The sequence below is a fragment of the Otolemur garnettii genome, unplaced genomic scaffold (assembly GCF_000181295.1).
Source record: "Otolemur garnettii isolate 467f Iridium unplaced genomic scaffold, OtoGar3 scaffold00026, whole genome shotgun sequence".
In the NCBI taxonomy this organism is placed as follows: Eukaryota; Metazoa; Chordata; class Mammalia; order Primates; family Galagidae; genus Otolemur; species Otolemur garnettii.
In genome coordinates this window covers 12856543-12870594 of record NW_003852421.1, presented here as the reverse complement: position 1 = coordinate 12870594, position 14052 = coordinate 12856543, and the positions used below count along the sequence as shown (strand labels likewise).

Genomic DNA, 14052 nt, shown 5'->3' with positions numbered 1-14052 from the left:
CCGTGGGATGTCCACGCTGCAGGTTCTTTTCTTTTCTTCTTCTTCTTTTTTTTTTTTTTTTTTTTTTTTTTGAGACAGGGTCTCATTTTGTCACCCTCAGTAGAGTGTCCTGGTGTCACAGCTTACAGCAGCCTCAAACTGCTGGGATCAAGCCATCCTCTTGCTTCAGCCTTCCGAGTAGCTGGGACTGCTAGCACCTGCCACGACACCTGGCTATTTTTAGAGACAGGGTCTCACCCTTGCTCAGGCCGGTCTTGAACTTGTGAGCTCTAATAATTCTCCCTTCTCGGCTTCCCAAAGTGTACAGGCCCTTTTCAGTGGCTCAGTGGTCCTCGATGGTGAACCCACCTCACCACAAAGGATGGAACAGAAGTCAGCCCAGCCAGGGAGGTCCCTGGATTCATTCAGCTCAACCCCAAGGCAGGCTCAGTGCTGGGCTGCATGCTGTGAGCATGTGCCTGCCCTCAGGGAGCCCTCCCTGCTAGAATCACATGAGAGGACAGTCATACAGGAGTGCTGTAGAAATTCAGAGCACCGAAAGGCTAGTGTGACCCAGCCTAGGAGCATTCAGAGAAGACTTCTCTTTACGAGATTAGACTTAGCAAGGTACATTCCAGATAAGAAAGTAGGAACAGGTATCTTTAGATATCTGTAGGTAAGAAGGGGGCTGAATATAATGAAGGACTTCAGCTTCTTGGGTTTATTTTAGATATGAAACGGTGTTTACTGATCTTTGTGGGATGAGGAAAATGGGCTTTAGCCAGCCGCGTGATTCCACCAGCTTGCACCAGCTCTCATGAGTCGATTGTTGGATTTGGGGGAGCAGGTTGGTATCATGTTGCTAGCTTGCAGTCGGCCATAGTGGGAAGGGTTACACTACAGAAATCTTCAGCTGCTACAAATCAGTGCTCCTCTTTCCTCTCTGGCTGTCCTCAGACATCTCCCTGCATACCACTGGCTTTAGCAATCTAAAACTCTGAATTTATGTATTTTTCCTCTACCGGTCTTTTTCCTATGTACATTTTTCTTCAGTGCTTGGAATCCATTCTCTGAGAAAACCTGTCAAAATTAAAGAGATGTGTTCCCCTGAATGAAAACTGCATTTTACTGCCCATTGTTTAAAACTCCAGTAGCTAGAAAATTTGAAGGTGTTAACAGAGTTATTTGGGTGCTTGCAATGGTCATTCTGAGTAACAGAGTTGGAGATTATGATTCTACCTTGTTTTGACAGCATGGGAAAATCTGTTCTCACCTGAGGATAGTCAGTCATCAGTGTCATGTATATATGGCCATGGGACTTTATGGTTGGGCTAGCCTGGAGATATCTTACTAAGAATAGGGAAGAAATTACATCATCCTCCTCCAGTTGAGAAAGCATGACTCAGCTTCATTCTGCTTGTAGTAGGTAATGCAACCCTCGATCAGTGTGACTTTTGCAAAGATGATACCTAGTAATCCATGGAATAGTGCTATGCAAATGGGGGCAGTTTCTGTGAAGTCATCTCTTGTGTGTGGTGTATGGTATTAGGTGTTACTCGGAATTAGACTCAGAGGAGCTTGCGTTTCAAGTCAACTAAGAGCTGTTTTATACATGCCTGACCCTGGAGATCAGGGTTAGGGAGGGGAGGAGACTTCTCTGATCCTTAACTGAAGGTTATGCGTTTTCACTGTAATCCTGAAAGATAGGTTTGCTTTGCCTTAATTAGGGGAATTTTTTTTTTAATCTTTCATTGCTCTTTCCTGTGTGCCTCTGTCAAGTATAGTAAATTTCCCCAACTTTTATTCCTACCTACCATGGACTTGACTTCTGATCCACTGTCACATTGAACCTCTGAGACCCAGAATTGAATATTTCAGGCATTCTGGTCATATTATGAGTCTTATGTGCAGTGTTTACTCTGAATCAAAGGAGCTCTCACTCTTTTTTAGTCCAGATGATTCCTAGATGTGGAAGCTCTCAAATTTAACCTTATTTCCTGGAACACTCAAACTAGGGCACAATTCCTCAGTTGCCTCCCATGAACCAACTCTCTACAGAATTTTGAAACTTCTTGGATTATCTTGATGCAAACAGATCACCTGAAAAGCTCCCTGTTGGGGTCAAGTGATCATAGGAGTCCTCTCCTTCTTCTCTTAAGTATGAGAAGTGCTATTCAGCCCCGAAGAGGACAGAGGGCTTTTTTTTTACAATTTTTAAGTGTACATTTCACTGGCCTTAAGGACATTCACATTAGGCGGCAACCATCACCACCATGCCTGTCTGGAGCTATTTTATCCTCGCAAGCTGAAACTTCATATCCATGGCATAGCAGGTGCCAGAATCTCTGTCCTCTTCGGGACTGAATGACAGTCTATTAGAAGTGTGTTTTTTAATCTGTTCATCTGTTGGTGGACACTGGATTGCTTCCTCCTTTCAGTTATTGTGAATAAAGCTGCTGTGAACGTGAGTTTACAAGTATCTGTTCAAGTCTCTGCTGTCAGTTTTATTGGTGAATCATGTGGTAAGTATTTTTTTAAGGAATTATCTTGGTATTTTTCACAGTAGCTATAGCATCTTACATTTCTTTCTTTCTTTCTTTCTTTTTTTTTTTAGACAGAGTCTCAGTTTGTCACCTTTGGTAGAGTACCATGTTGTCAGTTCACAGCCACCTCAAACTCTTGAGTGCAAGTAATCCTCTTGCCTCAGCCTCCTCAGGAACTGGGATTACAGGCGGGCGTCACAATGCCCAGCTATTTTTATTTTTTTAAGAGATGGGGTCTTACATTTGGTTAGGCTGGTCTTGAACTCCTGAGGTCAAGTGGTCCACCTGCCTTGGCTTTCCAGAGTGCTGGGATTTCAGGTGTGAGCCACTACACCCCCATTTTACATTTCTACCAGCAGTGCACAGAGATCCTAATTTCTCTACCTCCTTGCCAATGTTTGTTATTTTCTTGTTTTGGGAGGTTGGTTGGTTGGTGTTTTTGTTTTTTGTGTCTGTTGTTTAATAAAAGCCATCCTAATGGGTATGAAATAGTATCTCACCGTGATTTTGGTTTGCATTTTTCCAGGGATTGGTGATATTGTCTGTCTTTTCATATGCTTATTCGTCACTTGTATATCTTCTTTAAAGAAATGTAAATTCAGGTCCTTTGCACAAATTTTGATCAAGTACTTTGCTTTTTGTTGTTGCACAAGAGTCTTGCTTCCTGTCTAGATAGTGCACTGCTTCAGGGGCCATTGGGCATATTTCTGGGGTTCTTTAGGGCAGCCTGTTCCCTTGGCATATATGTACTGCAGAGATGAATACACAGTGACCCGCCACTCTGGAAAACTCGAGTGGGCATCCTAGGCCATCGTAAGCTTGGCTCATACCTGCTTATCGTGGAGGAAGTTCAGTGGTGGGTGCTACAGAACTAAGCCCCTGACTGCTTTTGGATAGTGTACGATATCCCTATCTCATCTTTTTACTAATTCAATTATAATCTCGTTGAGGGAAAAGGAGGAAGCTGAGATTCCATCTTATAATTTCCCAGTGGAACGATATTCTAGACCAGGGGTTGACAAACTATATAGACCATGGACCAAATAGCCTCCCAGCCTGTTTGTGTAAAAGAAGTTTTATCGGAACACTGACATGCCCATTTGTGTAGGTATGGTTTACAGCTGCTTTTGTGCTACCGTGACAGGTTGAGTAGTTTCAGCAGAGATGTCTGGCCCACAAAGCCTAAAATATTTGCTGTTTAGTCCTTTGCAAAAAAAGTTTGGCATCCTCTGGCTATTCTACACACTTAAGAATTACTGTTTTGTAAAACACATATCATAGTGCTGTACTTGAGCACTTTGAAAACTATAAAGCTTCCTCTCACCTCCTTCTGCCTTCCTTCTCTCTCTCTCTCCCGTCTTCCCCCTCACTCTACTCTCTCTCTCTTCTCTTCCCCACTCTCTCCTTATCTCTCGCCCCTCTTTTCTCTCCTCCTCAGTGCTGCTCTGCAGCCTCCCTCCCCCCACCAATAAAAACCTTTCGTACAAAAAAAAAAAAAAAACTATAAAGCTTGTATAGATGGGTATTGTTGCTTTTAAGTATTTAATGCATAAGATAAATACTATAAATCCACAGAGCCTAACTTCTGACTTTCCCCTGTGATATTTTCTGTTCACACTACACTTTGGTCAAGTGGCTTGATCTTTAGCTGCAGTGAGATGAGTTATGATAGAGGGATGTGCCCAGAAGTGTGGAGCACACACTCACTGCCTCTCCCCCTATAGACAGGGTCCTGCTTCTCTTCCCCTTGCCACTGAGTCGGAGGTACAGCTCCGGGGGATTGCCCGTTTTAGAATTGTGAGAGACCATTGATTTTTTTTACATCTTCTGTTCAGCCTCTTGATGATGTATACAATAAGCTTATGCTAGCTGCTAGAAGAATTTGAAGGTGTATGAGTACTGTCTTTTAAGAGTTCATATAATATGTTTCAGCAGTTGAAGAGTATTAAACATTGACTTTTTTTTTTGGCCAGGGCTGGGTTTGAACCTACCACCTCTGGCATATGGGTCCAGTGCCCTACTACTTTGAGCCACAGGCACTGCCCTAAACATTGACTTTTAAAAATTATATGTTATACCCTCTGAGATAATTGGAAATTCTGAGCATGTGCACACACACATAAATAGACTTACATTTGCCCACAAACACGGGTATTCAGGAAATCATAAAGCCAGATTAACACCTGTCTGTTCATATTTTCTTATATAAAATTGTGGGGGGGGTCATATTTGACAGTCCAAACAGGATTCCAGCAATGTATAAATCTGGTAATAGGGGTCACCTCTTGCTGCAGATTTATCTAAAGACAAAATGGGGTTCTAGTCTCTCTTCATAAAATTGTGTTGCCCCAATTGAAATTTGTGAGTGACGTGATTAGCATTGGGTATAATAGTGCTGGTGCATTGAAAACATTGCACCCTTTTTCCTTTTCATTTTAAGACAGAAAGTTGACCTCTTTTTCCCCTCTATACTGTGATAACTAGGATTTCTCTTCTGGATCTGGTTCTATAACCTATAGTGATTATTATTACTTTCCTTGAAAAATCCTGCTCACAACACAATTTTCCCCCTATATTTTAACCTTTAAAGTTGAAGATAGAACTACAGTAAGAGTCCTTCTGATAATGATTTTCTTCAGCTGATCTGAGAGCATTGTTTCCTTATTTTTGTAGTTAACATATTTTCGTTCCCTAAGAAAATATCACTACTGAATGTCATGGTATATATTTACAATCATCTTTTCAATTTAAGACATGTTTTAAAATTCAGATATTGCCATTAAATGCTAGTGACTCCTCCAACTTGGGGCCATTCAAGGACTCAGTAAGTGTGCCTTTTTTACTTATGATCTCAGGAGAATTCATTCATTTTGGCCTATGTTGAGTGACTACTATACAGAGATAAATTATGTAAGATCCATGCTGTTAGAGCTGAGTCACAACTTAGTGGGGGGGATATGTACCCACAAAAGTGACCATGGAATATGGGCAGTGCTCCTTGTAGAGACATGTTCATCATGCAATAGTAAGTTTGGCAGGTTTGTAAACTTACTTAAATCTTAATTCAATTGAAACTGAGTTAGAACGGTGGAGAAAATATATTAGATGAGAAACACATAGGTCATATTTGTGTACTCTGAGGGAATAAGCAAAGAAGTTGAACAAAATCCTATACACCTGTTATAACCAGTGGCCCCCAGCAAGGCCAGTGCTCGGGAGCCATCATTATTCCTGCACATTCTTTGTGTTTGAGCTATTAACATGGCGCTTAGGTCAGATGAGAGTGTGTTCAATCTGCCACGCTTTGATAACTAAAGTAAAATGCTGATGGAGATCATTTAAGATTGTCTCTATGCTGTTGATTGCATGCTTGTGGCTCATAATCAGAATGATGCAAAGTAATTGTTAGACTCACTTGCCAAGGCTACATTTTGTGTCGTTGCAACTGTCAGCACTTTGGTCCTGCTGTTCTGCCTGAAGAATGCTTGCTTGGCACCTGTTGGGCGGCTAAGGCACGTCTCTGCGGGGTGTCATGGAGAACATTGGGCGGCTAACACACGTCTCCACAGGGTGCCATGGAGAACGTTGGTTCTAGCATTCTCCCTTGCTGCCCCCCCAAAATAACCTGAAGAAGAAATGTCTGCTTATTTAGTGAAAGGAAGTACTTTGTGTGTGTGTGTGTTTGACAAAATGCTTGTGTTTTGAGACTTTACTATAAAAATCCATGTGCATGTTGCCAGGGAGCTGTCTCTTCTCCTTGGCTGTAAACCCTGCCCAAGCCCAGCTTTGTCACTTACTGGTTAAGTGACCTTGGATAGGTTACTTTTCTTCAGCCTTGTTTTCCTCCTCTGGACAATGGGGTTAATAGACTCTATTTCACAGAGATTTTTGTCAGGATTAGAGATAATAGGTGAAAATTTGCTTCACAAATAAGTCACTGAGTAAGTGATAGTAGCTAATATTAAGGAATACAATGCCTCCTCGGGATGATGTGACAGAATAGCAAGATGGAATTTTCAAAAAGGAATGAAATAATGTCCTTCGTAGAAAATTGGGTGTAATTGGAGACCATTATCCTGAGGGAAGCATCTCAGGAGTGGAAAAACAAACACCACGTGTTCTCACCAATACCTGAGAGCTAAACAATGCAAACACTAGGCACAGAGAGATGTGAAGCAGTGGCCCCAACCTTTTTGGCACCAGGGACCAGTTTCGTGGAAGACATGGAATGGTTTTGATACGCGTCTGCAAACAAGCGATTTATTGTGGTCTATGGGCAGTCAAACCTCTCTGCTCATGATAATCTATATTTGCAGCTGCTCCCTCATGCTAGCATCACCACCTCAGCTCTGCCTCAGAACGTCAGGCATTAGATTACCTTAAGGAGTGGGCAACCTAGATCCCTCCCATGGGCAGTTGACAGGAGGGTTCACTCTCCTGTGAAAATCTGATACTGTTGCTGATTAGAGCTCAGGTGACGCAGTCAACCTCCTATCACATCTGTTTTACCAAACCAACCATTACCAGGCAATGGGGAACGGCTGTAAATACAGAGGAAGCTTCATTCCCTAGGCCACCTGCTGCTTACCTCTTGCTGTGCAGCCCTGGCCACAGTCTCCCAGGGTTGGAGACTACAGATGTTAAGGACATTGCAAAACAAGAAGGGGATGTGATGGGAAAGGATTCAGTGACAATAACTTACCTACCAGGAACAATGAGCACTGTCTTGATGGCAAGTACACTAAAAGCCCTGACTATAGCATTATACAGTGTATTTGTATAACAAAAACATTGATATACCCTTACTATTTTCAAATTTGAAAAAAGGAGTTGCTAGTCCAGAAATGTACAGTTTTCCCATTCAGATTACATTTATTGGAAAAACACAATTGGATGAGGATGTTATGTTGTAAACTACAAGTTTTCATGGCCAGGACAGGAACACAGGATGTGTTATGAGTTGTCCCATGTACACCTTCAAAGGAGACAAAGATCCCTCTCAAGGCAAATTTAAGAATGTGTATAATTTATTCTTGACAGCATAAAAGGGACATCATAGAGCCTGCAATGCACCCTGACCATCTGCTGCTCATTGAGGAAAAAGCCATGACCACAGAGAGTGGGGCAAAGCAAAAACTGTCCCTGTAAGAAGTTCATGGTCAGATCTAGAGGCATCTTGCTGGTTTCTGAGTTGTACCGTCCAAAGAGATTTGTTAAAGTAGCTCAGTTCCTATCCCATGATATATGATGTCCCTAGTGTGAATGGTTGAAGAGATGCTCCCTCTCTGTGTGGTTCGATGCTGAACTTAAGGTCTGTATTCTTATTTCCTAATGTTGATTGTCTTTTACGTGGTCAAAATGGAACAGAAGTCTCTTCGGAGAATATAACCCCATCACAGTTTGTCACTGCCCCTAAAATTTCCATAAACTGGGACAGAGACAAACTGTTTATTGTTTTGTAAGGGAGCGTGCAAAGGGGCAGTCGCTTGCCGTTGGTTATGGGCTCTGGCTTCAGAAATCAGATTCCATGTTTCTCCACTTTTGTTCTGTCTGTGATTTCCCGGCTAGTGTCTGATTTGGCATATCTGTGCTGCCGCAGTATATCCCATCTTTCTCTCTTCTGCTCCCTGCCTGGCCCCCACCTCCTGCCGGCATGATGGAAGATGGAGCACTGTTGGGTACTTACAGAAGGGTAGCAGCATTCATAGCCGGAGGAGGAATTATCTCCACACTCTGCTCCTGTGCAGCTATGCTCACCACCGCAGCCTGCCCTCAAAAGTGGAATTTTCCTGAAATGTTGCCAGTCCCTGTTGGAGGCATGGCACAATTTTCTTAATTGAGGACAAAGATGTGGCATGTGATGCAGCAACCCCCCATCACATCTGTTTTACCACACCAACCATGCTTTGTGAAGGAAATTGGCCTAGAAATATTAACACTGCACAAATATTCCAACTTCTGATACCTTGTAAATATGGTAAACCCTGACTATTTTTCCTAGGTTTTTAAGCTCAAATAATGTGACTAAATATCTGGGATCACTCATGAGTCTACAGTTTTTTCTGTATCAAGTAACTCTACCGGGATTGGGCTGAAAACAGGGACACCTGTTTGACTTCAGACTGATAATTTCATACTCAAAATAGGCACCTCTATTCGCCATTATCCATGGTCTTTAAAATTCTGTTCCTTTTCAATATATTAGATACCCACTGAATGTTGTAATTTGTGATTTTTATTCCCCATGCTGGATGCGTTAGTTTGTATTCTTCTAAACTACACCCACTCGAGCCAAAACAATTTTTTTGCTGTTAAGACTTTTTATATTTATACAATCTGCCTTTCTTAATCTTGACAAAAATGCAGAAGAAAAAGAATCCCATGCTACCCCAGTGTGTAGGCATTTCTCACAAACGCGGCACACTTCAGTGGATTCTGTAATTCGGCCAATAGACACTTACTGGTTCGTTCTTTCAAAGCAATACTATTTCCAGTCTTCAAAAATGATCATATAGATGGATTTATTGGTATTAAAAGAGGTTTTTACTGTCACAAGTATAAAGATTATCAAGCAGCAATGCAATATGAATTTTGTCATCAATAAATGGTATGTGAGTAGATAAATTTACTTGTATAAATATATGTATGATATACTCTGTATACTCGATCAAGAGAGAGTCTAGGGTTATAGAAACTAGAATAGTAATAGTGATTATTAGTGGGATTTTTTTTGTGATTTGTGTTATTTGTTTTTTCCTCCTAGCTCTAATTGTTATAGGATAGTTTCATTTTGTTCAAATTTTGGAAGGATAGAGGAAAATAAAATAGGGTATATAAGTAATCATATACTAGTAAGTTATAAAGTTATAAAAATGTCTCTGTGTCTCCTGTGTTGTTACAGATATACAAATGTGTTGTGTCAAATGGTGATAAAGCTTTTCCTTTTTAAGTCTCTTATGCGTGCCACATGCTGCACTAGGAACTTGAAACGTTACATGAAGTGGGTATTATAGTTGCCATTATGCAAATGAGGAAAGGGGTCAGCAAGTTTAAGTAACTGGAATCACACAGCTAGGATATGACTGAGCTGAGGCTCAGACTTGGGTCTGACTCGGAAATCATATGTTGTGGTCTTTATAATTCTTACTGTGGACATCTTGTCCGTTGTTAGGATGAAAAGGTCAGTGTGTGTGAGTGGATTATAAAGTGTTGCTTTAAAACGAAGAAGGTGCTCAAAGATCTTGCCAGTACACACCATTTTTCACGCCAGTGTTGTTTTCTGGTACTCTTTTCATTAGAAATTCACCTGCTGGGGGCCAGAATCGCCTAGCCTAGGACAGTCTGGTAGCATAGAAAGCGTCACTTAAACACTCATGTACTTCTTGTGAGACTTTGAGGGGAAGATTCTAAGAAACTGGGTCTGGGAATCTGCCTTCAGGCTAGTGGGACATGTTGCAGAGACTCCAGCCTCCCCTTGTGGTTACATTTTCCCTCTTAGGAAAAGGGCATGAGGTCCTGGGCTTCTGACAGCTCCCAGAATGAATCCCATAGGATCCATGTCAAATGAATGGGTCATGTCAAATTTGCCAGGGGAAACTTGGGAGCTGGAACAGCTTTGCCTCACATGTCCTTTTAAACCCACAAAAGTGTCTTTAAAATACTCACTGGAAGCCAGGTGTAGTGGGTGGCTCATACCTGTAATCCTAGAACTCTGGGAAGCTGAGGCGAGTGGAACGCTGGACTCAGGAGTTCAAGACCCGCTTACATAAGCGTGAGACCCACCCCAAACTCTATCTCTACTGATAAAAAAAAATAGAAAAAACTAGCCAGCCAGGTGTGTTGGCTTGTGCCTATAGTCCTAGCTACTCAGGAGGCCCGAGACAAGAGGATCTCTTGAGCCCAGGAGTTTGAGGTTGCCATGAGCTGTGATGACACCATGGCACTCTACCCAGGGTGATAGAGTGAGACTCTATTTCAAAACAAACAAACAAACACAGTAGTCACTGGCAATTTTTTTAAATTGGATCTTGGATATAGTTCCTTGTGTGGCATAGATTAAATTGTCTTTGCCATCACTCCTGTGTCTGTCTCCCTGTGTCTTTCAGCCTTCCTCCATCCATTCATGTCATCTTGATGCTTTCTCACTCTGTAGTTGGCTAATCAGCATCTCAGATACCCTGGCTTCCTCACGGGTTACTCATTCGGCCTGACAGATGGCCTCTCACGCCCCTCTCCCAAGTCTGCCTTCCCAAGATGGATCACTGTGGGGAGTGGAGTGGAGATGTAGGTTATACCATTTTGGGAAAGAGCGAAGTACAAATAATGGCACACTCTGGTTATTTATTATGACTTCTTCAATCAACCTTGCCAGTGGTTGGCGCCTGGGATGTGACATCTAATTTAAAAGGCCTGCCTACACACTTACTTCCTGGGCACTGAAATACACACCCCTTGTCATAAACATCACATGTCCCATCACATGGTTGTTTTCTACGTATTGATTGTTCAAAGCTCTGGAGTTTTTTGTTTGTTTGTTTGAGACAGTGTCACTCAGTCACCCTGGGGATAAGGGGTGTGGTGTTACAGCTCACAGCAACCCCAAACTCTTGGGCTCAAGTGATCCTATTGCCTCAGTTTCCCAAGTACCCAGGACTACAGGCACCTACCAACACCTAACTATTTTTTTAGAGATGGGGTCTCACTCTTGCTCAGGCTGGTGTCAAACTTCTGAGCTCAAACAATCCACCTGCCTCAGCCTCTCAGAGTGCTGGGATTACGGGCATGAGCCACTCAGCTCAGCCTGATTATTTTTTTTTTCAGTCTTTTAAGACAGAGTCTTACTCTGTCTCCATGGGTAGAGTTCTATGGCATCATAGCTCACAGCAACCTCAAACTCTGAGACTTGAGTGATCCTCTTGTCTCAACCTCCCAAGTAGCTAAGACTACAGGTACCCACTACCATGCCAGGCTAGTTTTTTCTATTTTTATTAGAGATGGGGTCTCACCCTTGCTCAGGCTGTTCTCGAACTCCTGAGTTCAAGCAATCCAACCTGCTCTGCCTTCTAGAGCAAAGCTCTGTTTTTATACTTCCCAGTCAGCCAATCACCATACATATGACGTTCCTCAGACATTTGTTGTGGATCTGTTAATTGTCATAGTATTCGATACTGGAATTTCTTGTGACCTCTTGGCCTGTATACCTGTGTTGATGTAGACCAGGCGTCCTCGAACTACGGCCCGCGGGCCACATGTGGCCCACCTAGGACGTTTATCCGGCTCACTGGGTGTTTTTGCCACCACTGCCTGTCCTGCTTAGCAGCTGACTTATTCCGGGGCCCGCAGTCCAGCCCTCCAACAGTCTGAGGGACAGTGAACTGGCCCCATGTTTAAAAAGTTTGAGGACCCCTGATGTAGAGGATGGACTTAATGTTGTTTTTTTATATAACTAGTTTTTTTTTTTTCCCTTGCAGTTTTCCAAAGAAATTAGACCATTTTCATGGTGAAAAGAAGTCAACCTGCTGTTCTCATAGGGTGAGTGATCCTTTGAATTCACCATATATTTTTACACATCAGAATTTTATCCAATTACTATGATGCTCCAAGAAACAGTGTTTGATGTATTTTCTAGAGGTCTTCTCCTGCCTGGAACCAAGATGTTTTTCTATTTTTCGACTCTCTCCATCGCTGGGTTCTTCAGAGAGGATGATTTCTCTCATTTTCTGCTATCTCCTTCTGTCATTCACGTGTTTTGCATCTTATGAGTTGTTATCATCATTGCTGTTACCTTGTCCGGCTGCAGAGGGGATGAGAGAGGAAATTTCTTTCCCTCAGTGACTGGTGCACAAAAATACAGCTGTGGGCAAGGGGAAACTGTCTGATTTCTTCACATGACTGCTCTGTCTCATGAATACCGTGACAAAGAATAATAGGATGTGAGTATTAGAGGGGACCCAAGAGCTTGTCTGGCAAAGGCCCTAGGTGCAGATGAGGCAGCCGAGGCCCACAGGGCTTTATGTCACCTTGTGGGGGCTTCATGGAGAGCCAGCAGAGCTGGGATTAGGAGAGAGGCATTTGACTTCTAGCTGTGTGGTCACTGCTGTGCACAAAGCTGTAGATAGTTCGACTTCACATAGCACTGGTAAGTTAATGATAACAAACCCCTCTAAGGCAAAGATCAGGAGCGATACTGCTCAGCTGTTTGACTTTCTAGTAATTATACTTGGCTACTGCCAGAAGGCTTGGCAGAGTAGGTGTGCGCAGCACACTTCTGTGTGGACTTCGTTTGAGGAGGTATTATTTTCATTTTTGCCCTTTTCAAACCACTGCATTTGCAACACCATGAGACTCGATGGTACACCTGCTTTGCAGCTAGAAGTTGGGGTGCACCTGCAGGCGTATGCTGGCCACCTGCAGACCTGCACCTCCCCACCCCCACTCAGGGCTGTTTTCTGCACCTGCAGACTAATGGCTAATGGGGTTCTCACAGCACAGTGGAAATTCAGTCTGTAGACATGGAGACTTGAAGAGAAACATTTATTTTTTTATATAATAAAAAAGTTGGTTTTTATTATTCATAGGAACGCACACGATCATGTGGTAAGGCAGAAGTTAAGAACCTCATTTTATGTTGGAATCTGGGGAGGTGAACTTGCCTGTGTTTCTTTCAAACAGTCATAAGCTAGATCTGGTTCTGAATCGTGTTCATTTAGATTTGGGTGCCAAATTCACTTTTTTCTAAAATGTTTTTATCTCACCTAAGGATTGGTCTAAGAGTAGCATTAAGCCTGCGTTCATTATTTTATCCTACTTGTCACTTTTTCTTAACAAATAGGGGCTGCTCTTCTGCCTAAATCATGACTTTAGAACTTAGATTGCTAATTCACTGAGGGATCACCTACTTATTACCTAATATTGACCTCTCCTCTCGCTAGAGGCTGGGTCTACACAAATGTGCATTCATTAGAAGTGTGAGCGTGAAGGTTTCCATTTCCCTGTCTTATCCAAGAAAAGCCCAAAAGGTTTATCCCTAGAGCACACCACAATACAATGTGAGACACTGAGATCTCACAATGGAGCATGGAAAAGTCTCTATAGGATCAAGAACTTAATTAGTCCAAAAGTAGGGGACAGTTAAGAGCCTTAGGGGTCGAGAAATGTCAGACTCCCTGCCCACGTGGTACGATTATTTTGGTAAAGACTAAACTTGTAGAGAAGGGTCTGAGGCAAGCAGTGGGGCAGGGATGAAAGGAGGACATCCTAGCCCACACAGACCACTTGTGACTACTTTGGTTTCCCGCTGGGGTCATGAGGAGTTTAATGTTGACACTCAGGAGGCATGAAATTGTTATCCAAAATACTGCAAGCCATTTGATCTTACCAAACGGAAGGCAACTAAACACAGTCTCAAACCTTGACGATTTTTTCCTAAAAGGAAGTTCACAGGCTGGTCCCCACATGCACGTACACCTTGTAATACATGAGTCACTGGGCTCTGTTTCTGAGTCTACAGAGGGGCTGGTCCTGGGAACAG

The 14052-nt window shown here is 42.6% G+C and overlaps 1 protein-coding gene across 7 annotated transcripts in view; it reads left to right on the top strand.

Moving 5' to 3' along the window:
* ATXN1 (ataxin 1) overlaps positions 1–14052 on the top strand; it is a 408196-nt gene that overhangs the window by 208033 nt on the left and 186111 nt on the right. For 5 of the 7 annotated variants that reach the window (XM_023512286.1, XM_023512285.1, XM_023512284.1 and 2 more), the window contains one exon: positions 11993–12053. The exons of the other annotated variants lie outside the window; for them this stretch is intronic. The gene's annotated coding sequence lies outside the window, so the exon portion shown is untranslated. The remainder of the gene's footprint in view (positions 1–11992; positions 12054–14052) is intronic. 7 annotated transcript variants of the gene reach the window in all.